Below are 11,341 nucleotides of genomic sequence, written 5' to 3' on the forward strand. Positions count from 1 at the left end.
CTTGATTTTTAAACGAACGCAGTCCCCATGTTCACGAGTTGCTGGCATATAGGTATAAATCTTCCCGCTGGTCTACGCCCTCATGCTTGTCTGCTTTTTCTACACTTCATCTACTTTTTTTTGTTGGTGTAGTAAACTTTTTTGATGCAATCCTACTTTGTTTTCTGCGTAAAAAAGTGTGAAACAGTTGGGAATAAGTCACAATTGAGTAGAGGGATCTACTGAAAAAAATAGCGTATGCTTGTCCGCTTTTTCTACACTTCATCTACTTTTTTTCTGCGTAAAAAGTGTGAAAAAAGTCACAATTGAGTAGAGGGATCTGCTGAAAAAAGTAGCTTTTACTTTTTTCGCCTTTGCAGGGCTAGGCAGGGCATTGTACAAAAAGTTGCTTATAAGTTTGTTATAAGTGGCAAAAAGTAAGCGCGTGATTTCCTGATGCATTGTTTCCCTGGTCTCTTACCTAATCTCATAGTCTGTCATATATAGTTCATGTTGTCCACATAACACAGTATTGTTCTATGTGACTTACTGAGGTGTGCATACTCTCTTACAACTTGCACTTATCTCTTACTGATGTATCCTAGCATGTTTTCCTGCTAGGTACATATTGACAATATAGTATTGTTCTATGTGACTTACTGAGTGTGTTTCCCCACTAGTGCAAATATGTTATGAGCCCCTGGTGAGCTCTAAACAAGCTCAGATCCATATGCACATGAACAACACTCTTCAATTCACAAAGGTTCATCTAAAGGTTGAACTCACATTTACTCTCATCAATCAATTGACTCGTTGAGGGCGAGGAATGATAGCTGAATGCTAAGGGGGAAGAGTGGGAAGTGGGCTCTCAAGTACTCCTCTGGATATGAGCAAAAAGTCATCCCAAGGGGATTGCTACTGAGAAAGATTCCTCTAGAAAAGATGAGGGGGATCTATAACTGGCAGTTCTGTCTAGAGACCTGAGTGGGACACTGATGCACCCAAAGGCGAAGTGCACAGATGAGGGGCACCTAAACGCGCTGATAAGGTGAAAGTGTGGAAAAGTGTGTTCTAATGTCAAAGCGCTGTCTTACTAGGATGTGAAAGGCAATAAAAACACCAAATTTCACTTATCCTCCATGGTCAACGGTTCAGACAAATACCAACAGTTGATAACGTGGTCGTTCGTGGGGGTGCAAATATAGATTGCGTTCTCCTTGAGCAAATTTACCAATGACTAAAAAAAGGGGCGAGATATTCGGGAATCTCAGGAACAATGCCCGTTAACTGGCTTAATGCAGTACTTAGGGTTCTTCAGGGATAATGATGCGAGAGTCAGAGCGATATCTCTGGGATACTCCTTATTCTCACAATCAGGGGAGATCAAACTAGGAGTCGGATACAGTTGAATCAATCAAATACGTGGCTTCGAAACCGACCTTTCTGCTGCTCAGGATCTCACAATGAGTAATGACGCAGTCCAGACTAGAATACACCTTCTTGATGTAGTCTTAAGTGGCCAAGCTCTTAATATTGTTGACTAAAGTATAAGTCCTATTTATCGTCCTCAATTGCTTAAAGTACGTGGATTTCTCCCCACAGAATTGATTTCCTGTGTCGTAAAGAGAATTGCAGTGAAACTACACTAGACGACTAGTAACCGTGCATTAGCTAGAGTAATTTAATGTGACTTAGAGGTGGCCTCAGGTAGTCAGAACGTCGTGGGAAACAGTGACAAAAGAGTGGAGGGAATAAACTAATATTCACTCAGTATTCACACAGATATTAAGGGGTGAGAAACTTTCTGAGAGATACGCAAACTCTCTAAAAAGGGATCTTATTATTCAAAGAGGGAAACTATGTCCCTTTATATACTACTCTACAGGTGGCTATGCAACTACTAAATATGGAATAGTGACTCATAATGACTTGGTATGAGTCATAACAGAAATGACTCATAATGACTCCATGTGACTCACTATGACTCAGTGTCCAAATGTTCACTTAGAGATTACCTGCTATTTCGGAACTGTCCAGAAACTATGACTAATCATTAAACAAAATGTAGATTACATAAGAAGATTGACACTGCTCAGATGATGACTGTGCAGATGTTGAGATGTTAAGATGTTAACACGAATATGGCTCATTAGGTGGGAAAATGTACAAGAAAATCCCGAAAGGTGCTGGGAATGTGCTTACTATGAAAGGATAAGGGTTTTTTTAACACAGTTTGTTGACTGTGCTAAGTACGTAATATGAATGATTAATTCATGTAGCTATGAAAAACCTTCAAGAAAATTATAGTAAATTGTAATAAAGCCATAAGAAATTAGAACTGCCTTTATTGGCGGTATTAGGTTGTACAAGAGTATGTTATGTGTCCGTGATCATGTACGAAACATGTTTCGTGCGTGTCAGCGCGTTTCGTGCGATCTCAACAGAGTGCTCGAGTCGAGGTGGCAATCAAATAGAGAACCAAGAGGAAAGATAGACATGGCAATAAGCACTTAAGGATGTCAAAGCGCCAAATGGAGGAAAAACTTGTGGATTTAGATGGTCACTAGTGCTATACACTTGGATGGTAGTGGAACCGAAGTCAGTAACAGAAAAATGAACATGCTGACATGTAAGTATGCTAAGCGAGTTCCCAGGCCTCGGAACCAAGTAGGGAGCACTAAGGTATGTGATGAGGTAAGTCAGGGTCCATAACGATACATAGTAATAAGTACAAGTGCCTGTGTGATTGTATATGAGTTCTAGTGAAAAGAGCACGCACCAATGGACCTTGGAGGACTAGGACAGGACATGCGGAGGACGGGCGACGGATCCTAGGGAAGTGTGACAAAGTGCGATGTAACACGCTCAAACATGCTGGTATGCGCCAAAGCACATATGCGCATAATCAGGAAAGTGCTGTCTTACTAGGATGCGAAAGGCAATAAAATCACCAAATTTTCACTATCCTCCATGGTCAACAGTTCAGACAAATACCAACAGTTGATAATGTGGTCATTCATGGGGGTGCAAATATAAATTGCTGTTCTTCTTGAGCAGATTTACCAATGACTTGAAAGGGGTGAGAATCTAAGGGAATTCCCAGGAACAGTATCCGTTAACTGGCTTGATGCAGTGCTTAGGAAACTCAGAAATGGACTGAATATAGACTTACTGGGAACAGCCGAATTGATAACTGGTATGACACTTATGATACTACAGATGACAGATGACAATACATGGTGAGTCAGTGTTAAGACCGTACTCAAGTAGTATTGGATCTGAAGGGCTTTGGCCTCAGCTCATGCACTGTGCCCCTTTCCCGAGTCTTGCCCCTTATTTCAGAGTGCTAGAGTATCGCGTCTAGTGAGACGGATAAGTATTGTAACGGATCCGTTAAGGCTTCCAGATATCAAACGTATAGAGTAACGGCTAATCCGGATCGGATCCGAACTAGAAACTAACGGGTGAGGACTGTCTGAAGACAGAGACGGATATATAGACTATAGGAATCAATCCTAAGTCTCAGAGTAGACAAGAGTATTGTACTCGAGTCTGGACGGATAACGGAGGGACTTAGAGTCCTGACAGAATGAGTGCAATCTAAGATGATATTTGAACTGATCTACTACAGCGCATGTACAAGGGTTTATATACTACGGATAACTAATGGAATGATCAATAAGCAAAGTATGTACACAGCATATCGGTAAGTCGGATGGATAACGAATCATAACTGGGAATGAAGTATAAGCTAAAGCGGATCAGTAAGTGTAGCGGATCAGTAAGCATAATGGAAGTAAAGGATAACCGGTATACCGGTGTACAGGAATGCTGAAAGGAGATGAACGATAGTTAGAGTTATATGAACAGGACATGAGATAAGAATCAGATTGGATCTGAGATCCGGATCTTCGGATCTGTACCCGGGAATATGGTATATGACAGTATCCCCCCTTAGGGCTGATCCCTAGAGGCACGAGAATCAGCGATCCGGAACGGATGGTATGAGTGCGAGACAATAGAGAAGTTGATGGGAGAAGTTGCTGAGTTCGGATTTTCGACAGATATACGGATGCCAAAGCATCGCAGGTGTTCCTTCCTTTCCCCACTTTTTCACTACCACTAGCTTAACTCAACATGGCTGATAACGGATCCGGCTCTAAGAAGACCGCTAGGCAGACTCTAGTGGATGTACAGGCCGTGCTGGCTGCTGCTGAGGACAAGGTTCGGAAGGAGGAAGAGGCTGAAAAGCGGAAGCAACAGGAGGAGGAGGCGGAATGGAAATGCTTGGATGGGATTAGGAAGATTGAACAGGCTGAGATCCAAGGGAAGTGGAAGAGACTAGGCGCAGGGCTATTGTAGCGGAAATGGTGAGTTATGATCTGTACCATCGGATCTGTGGCTTATCGGATCCATTCCTTATCAGATTCGTAGACTCGCGCTATTTCAGCGGATAAGGATGGGTCTTGTACCCGTTGCGCTAAGAAGAATTGGATCTGTCTATGGTCCGATGCTGATAGCAATTCCTTGGTGAGTCGTCCTTGATTTTTCGGATCCGTGACTCTTAACGTTCGGATAGATCAAGGCTTGTAATCCGTGCCAGAAGGATAAGGTTACCTGCCCCGGAAGGCCTGGACTTGTCAAGGATTCCAAGTCTAAGAAGAGGCACCGCGCTGCTGAGAACCCATCTCCGAGAGGCAAGGGTAAGAAGCGCCAGCAGAGTCCGACTCTGGATCCGGATATGAAGATGGTAGTAGCGGATGAGATGGAAGTGGAGTATGATGATCAGGCCTGGGTTGCTGCTGCTAACAACATTGTAGCAGAGCTGGTCCGGACCAACGGATTACTCCAGCAGAGCATTGGAGCGGCGGAAGGGAGCAGGGCTGCTATGGAGAGGATGAATACTAACTTGGAGGCGTTTTTGGAGCAGCAGAGGGAGTTCCAGAACATCCTTCTTGAGGGGATCCGGTGAGGGCGAGGAATGATAGCTGCGTGCTAGGGGGAAGAGTGGGAAGTGGGCTCTCAAGTGCTCCTCTGGATACGAGTGGAAAGTCGTCCCAAGGGGATTGCTACTGAGAAAGATTCCTCTAGTGAAAGGTGAGGGGGATCTATAACCAGTGGTTCAGTCTCGAAGCCTGAATGGGACTCTGAGGCAAATAATGCACCCAAAAGCGAAGTGTGCTAGCTAAAGGCGCCTAAACGCGCTAATAAGGCAGAAAGTGCAGAAAAGCGCACTTCGTGTGATCACAACAGAGTGCTTCAAGTAGAGATGACAATCAAATGGGGGAATCAGGACTTTGATAGATGTAGATATAGACACTTAAAGGTGTCAAAGCGCCAATAGGAAGGAAAACCGGTGTATTCAGATAGAAACTGGAGCTATACACTTCAATGGTAGTGGAGCGGAAGTAAGTGACAGGAAAACAAACATGGTGACGTGTAGGTATGCTAAGCGAGTTCCCACGGCTCGGAGCCGAATAGGAAGTACTAAGGTAAATGGTGAGGTAAGTCAGGGTCCATAACGAGATATGATGATAAGTACTAATGCCTGTGTGACGGAGTATGAGTTCTGAAGAAGGGAAAACGCACCAATGGACCTTGGAGGACTAGGACGGGACATGCAGAGGACAGGCGACGGATCCTAAGGAAATGTGACGAAGTGCACCGTAATGCGCTCGAACGCACTCGAACGCGCTGGTACGCGCCAAAGCGTGCGTTGTGTGGAAGTCGTATGAGAAGCATGTTGCAAGGATATTGAGTGCATCGTGAAAAGCCATGAATTTGGCCCATATGAGCCTGGAGAAACGTGAGTCTCTACACCGGAATGGAATTCGGATCACTGAGGCAGCCCAATCTGAGGCTACTGAGAAGGACACTGATGAATCCGGATCTGGATCCGCTGGGGACATGGAGATGGATGGCTAAGGATTTCCGGATCTGCTTTCTCTGCTACTAATGTACTTGTATATCCGCTTTGTGTATTCATTGTATAGCAATAGGACCGGGTTTGTCTGGATATGCGGTGTGAAAAGCTGAGACTAGATCGGACACGTTTCCGAGTTCCGTGGCTAGTAACCACAAAGTCTCTTCGTCCGTTCCTTCGTATCCAGACCATCGGACGAGGTATAAGAGTTGGCATTGACGTCTATGACGGTCTAGCTTCGAGTCTAGGATTTCGGATATCTCATACTCTGGTTCTCCGTCGACTTCGACCGGAGGTGGAGGGGGCTGGATATGATTAGGAATTGTGTTCGGAACGGATGGTTCTAACTGAGAGACGTGGAAAACGGGATGGACGGATTTCATGGATTCGGGAAGTCAGATGGTAAAGGAATGTGTACCCAGACGAGATATGACTTCAAACGGACCTAGGTTCTTTTCCGAGAGTTTCTTAGATGGGCGAGTGGACCGGAAGTACTTAGCCTTGACAAAGACTTGATCTCCGATATTGATATCCGGAGTGGGTTTCCGTCTAGCGTCCGCAGGTCCTTGATATCTTTCTTGGGCGTGAGCCATTTCTTCTCGGAGGAATTGATGAAGGTCGTCGAGGTCTATAGCATAGTCCGCGAGCATGGATGGAGGATAGATTGCGTTCCGGATGGACAGATATGTTCGGATGATAACCCTTATTAGCAAAGAAAGGCGATACTCTGGTAGTAGCACTTGGAGTGTTATTGTAGGCAAACTCTGCTAAGGGAAGGAGTTCCGACCAGTTGTCCTGTTGATAATTGCAATATATCTGAAGGTATTGTTCTAGGGTTTGGTTGGCACGCTTGGTTTGTCCATCCCCTTCCGGATGATATCCGGATGTGAAGTGGAGGACCATATCCAATGCTTTTCCTAAGGACCGGAAGAAGTGGGATACGAATTCTGTACCACGGTCCGAGGTAACATGGGACGGAACTCCGTGCTTGGAAAACACGTGAAGTAGGAACAGGCGAGCGAGGTCAGGAGAGGTAATGGTATTGTGAGTCGGAACAAACATTGCTTGCTTGGATAGTCAATCTATGATAACGAGGATGGCTGTAAAGCCGGATGAGTCCGGAAGTTGCTCTATGAAATCCATAGAGATGGAATTCCATGGCTTTTCCGGTATGGGGAGTTGTTTGAACAATCCGTAGGGTTTATGTCTCGGAACCTTGGCTCAGGCGCAGGTAGTGCAGGACTGGACATAGTCCTTAACATAGGTGCGTATACCCGGCCAAGTATACTCGCGTCGGATGAGGTCTAAGGTTCAGTTTTGACCAAAGTGTCTGGATAAGGGGTGATCATGAGTATTACGGAGGACACGAAGTCGGAGGTTATCGGATTCTGGGACATATATACGGTTGTCGCAACGGAGGAAACCACTATCATCCACTGTCCATCTTGGATCCGAAGGTAACGGAAGATGGTTGGTTGCAATAGGGTCATTAGGAAACGCGGTCAGGATGTCTTTCCGAAGGTCATCAATATCCATTAGAACAGCTGCTCTAAGAACCGGAGGTGCTAAGGTTGAGGCTCATAGGGATGAAGCTAACTGTTTGGACGTGAATACCAGATGGAAGTTATGAGGGTTAACTCAAGCGTAGTCCTTATCCCCCTCTTTGGGATAGACATCCCAGCGTCTAGTAAGGGAATCCGGTTTAACTTCGAGTTTTCCGGGACGGAAACGGATGATGAGGTTGAACTGATGGAGGAATTCTGACCAGCGAGCCTGACGGCGAGAGAGGAGTTTGGTAGTGGCGAAGTACTCGAGGTTTTTGTGGTCCATAACAACATCTACAGGCTTGGCCGAGCCTTCTAGATAATGTCGCCAGGTCCGGAAAGCTTTGTATATAGCTAGGAGTTCCTTGTCGTGGGTGTCGTAGTTGAGTTCCGGAGCGGTTAGCATATGAGAGTAAAACGCTACTGGACGAAGCTCTGAGTCTGGACATACAATGGAAAGTATTCCGGCTATAGCATAGTCAGAGGCATCGGTTTCCACTACTATAGGAACATCCAGCATCCAATGTGTAAGCACTGGAGTAGTAGTGAAAGCTTTCTTGAGTTCTTCGAAGGATTTCCGACAATCTTCGGAAAAATTCCATGGAGCATCCTTGCGTGTAAGCCGTGTCAACGGAACCACGATATCCAAGTAGTTGAATATAAACCGTCTATAGAAATTTGCGAATCCGAGGAAGGACTGGATATCCTTGACTTTCCGAGGTTCCGGCCAGTCAGTAATAGCTTGGATCTTCTCGGACGACATAGTCAAGCCGTCCGGAGATAGGAGGTATCTGAGGTATTCAACAGAGGTGGAATGGAATTCGCATTTTTCGGGTTTGGCATAGAGACGATGTTTACGGAGTCGACAGAGTACTCCTCGGACGTGTTGTTTGTGGGACGCAAGATCATGGGAATAGATAAGGATGTCGTCCAGATATACGATAATGCATACATCCAGCATATCAGCAAACACGCTATTGACAAAGTGTTGGAATGCTGCTGGAGTGTTAGTGAGACCTTCCGGCATTACCAACCATTCATAAGAGCCATAGCACGTTCGGAAGGCAGTCTTCCATTCGTCCCCTTCCGCTATCCGGACGAGATGATAAGCGGATCAGAGGTCGATTTTGGTATAAACTTTAGCGCGGCTCGGAGAGTCTAATAGGTCGGCAATGAGGGGTAACGGATATCGGTCTTTCTTAGTGATCTGGTTGAGTCCACGGAAATCCACACAAAGGCGGAGGGAGCCATCCTTTTTCTTGACAAATAGGACTGGAGCTCCGTGAGGAGAGGATGAGGAGCAGAGGAGTCCAGAGGCAATATTTTCATCAAGAAACTTCCGGAGGGCTGCAAGCTCAACCGGGGATTAGAGAATAGATAGTTCCGAGGGGAGGACTAGTTCCTTCTTCCAGATCTATGTTCAGATCATAAGGACGATGTGGAGGGAGTTGGCCAGCCTTTCCCTTGTCGAAAGACATCCGCAAACTCATGATAGTCCGAAGGGATTTTGGATAGATCCGGAGGATCGGACAGAGAGAGACGCGACGGGATCTGACACCGGATGGACGAAAGGTATATACTGAACTGGACTGATCCTTCTAACTTGCAGGCCCGGCAAAAAGCAACTGCATTGATTAGGGATATGTTAGGAACAGGTGTTATCAGCGGAGGGTACGGATGTAGTCGGAGGAGGTATGGTTTCCGTCGAAGGAGGGATGATCCGAGAACGGAAAGTGACGTCGGAGGGGTCGATGGCATTCCATGAGATGTCGTCCAGAATTTGATGCTGCCCAAAACCCAGTCAATCAACCGATTGTGTCGGGTGAGCCAGCTATATCCAAGAACGATAAAACAAGATGAATCCAAAGGGGTAATGTAGAATGTATCGGAGGTGACTACACTGGACAGAAAACGGACGGACAAATCTATAGCTTCGGAAATAGTATTATTCACTGCAGGCATTTACTCATTTTCCTCCAAAGAACATCCAAAAACATTGAATTAAAAGAATGAAAATTCCCTGTATTTCACAGTGTGGAAACATTGAAAAGAAAAAATTATGTCTCAAAGAGTTTGCTGTACATAGAATATGAGTCAAAAAATTAGTCATTTTTTCTCAAGGAAAATGCTAAATTTTTCATTTATTTTCTTTCAAATAACAGCTTACAACAATGTTATTTTTGGTTCTGTGTTTTTCAAATGTTCTGTGCATCAGAGGCTCAATTACTTTATCCCGTTCACTACATATTTGATCCAGAACATGAAAAAAAAGAGTAACAAAAAATACAAAATATTTTTGAATGTTTGTTGAGGAAAAAGCAAAGAGCTCTCAAAAAGTTCCTTTTCATATTTGGTAAGAGAAAAGTTGTGAAACACTTCCATGTTTTGTAAGAGAAAAACTAAATAATGTTTGCAGTATATTCCCTCCTGGACAACACTTGTAAAAAATTTACTATGTTCAGAGAAAACAAATGAAACATGATTGCAGGATGCTCCTTCTCAGAACATGAATAAATTATACATTTTATTCTGCACCATAAAATACAATATGTTCTGTGAGATATCATTGAACATGATTGCAGGATACTCCTCCTCAGAACATGAATAAATTATACATTTTATTCTGCACCATAAAATACAATATGTCTGTGAGATATCATTAAGACATACAATCCACTCACTTGTTTTAAGTCTTGCAGCAGTGTGGTGATTGAAATGAGCTCCAACATTTTACTGGAGGTTGATGGTGTTGAGCATGGTCTAGGTGCACAAAGGATGGATTGCATCATTATCTAAGCTACAAAGGGTGTGTGTATTGTGCATTTTGCTCCCCAGTGCTCAAATCTGATAATCTATCCTACATAATATTGTTGTTTTTCATGGAGCTACTCACAGCACATCACCATGTCACTCCTTCAAATGCATGCATCTCACCCTCTCAATCCTTTTGCACTGCCTGTCTTCTCACACCCTCGCACCTCTTTCACATTCATTTGCACCTTCTTTGCGCTCACCTTGTTGTTCTGCATCTAGCAAATTCTATTGATCCATGTATGTATCTACATGAATTATGAGTGTTTTTTGGCCCATTGATATACTTGCAAACACTTGTGCTTGTTTGTGCTCATTTTCGGCTGTTCTCACTGTGAATCCCTGGTAAGTTTTATTCTGCATTGTAATTACTAACAAATAGCTACCTATTTTTTTATTTTATAATTCCAATTTTTGTCCTTTCAGAGTAAACTCTATGTAGGACAATGTGATCTAGTCTAAGGGCCCCCAGTGCCCTGTGCGCATCTCTGAAACCACAAATGCCCTGGTGTAGGGCGTACCCCACCAGTCCGCTTTCCTGCCAGTCATTTTAGATGCGCATTTCAATGAAGATGAGATGACTTTGGGTATGTGTGCATAAGTAGTAAATAGCTATCAAATGGAAAGTGTAACGCATACTTGACCTTGCGGGCTAGTACAGGAATCGGTCTGAATACAGTGATATGGGTTTCTGAAGGACTGGAGGTTGACGGTAGGTCCTGTCGGATTCACTGATTTATTCCAGGAAGAGGCATAGTGATTCCATGTAGGCGAGTTTGTGGAAGGAGGTTTGGAGGGAGGGAGGAGGATCAATGTTTTCGATGTTACAGTTATCTACAAGGGGGGAAAAACGACGGGTCATCTGTCTGCAGGCGTGCAAGGGAGTGGAACATCACCAAATGATGTTTCAGTCTGCCAGAACCGTTGATGAAACGGACTAGATAGCTAACTAGTTACTAACAGCCACATCTGTTGACATCAAACAACTATTTAGCTGTGAACATCTCTTACTCTCGCATGTCTGCTCACATCTTTCAGCCAAATCAACTCATGTACTCTGCTTTGCCTCAGCACCTGGAGCAGT

The sequence above is a fragment of the Suillus subalutaceus genome (assembly GCF_016647625.1).
Source record: "Suillus subalutaceus strain FC151 chromosome Unknown DFJ58scaffold_26, whole genome shotgun sequence".
NCBI lineage: Eukaryota > Fungi > Basidiomycota > Agaricomycetes > Boletales > Suillaceae > Suillus > Suillus subalutaceus.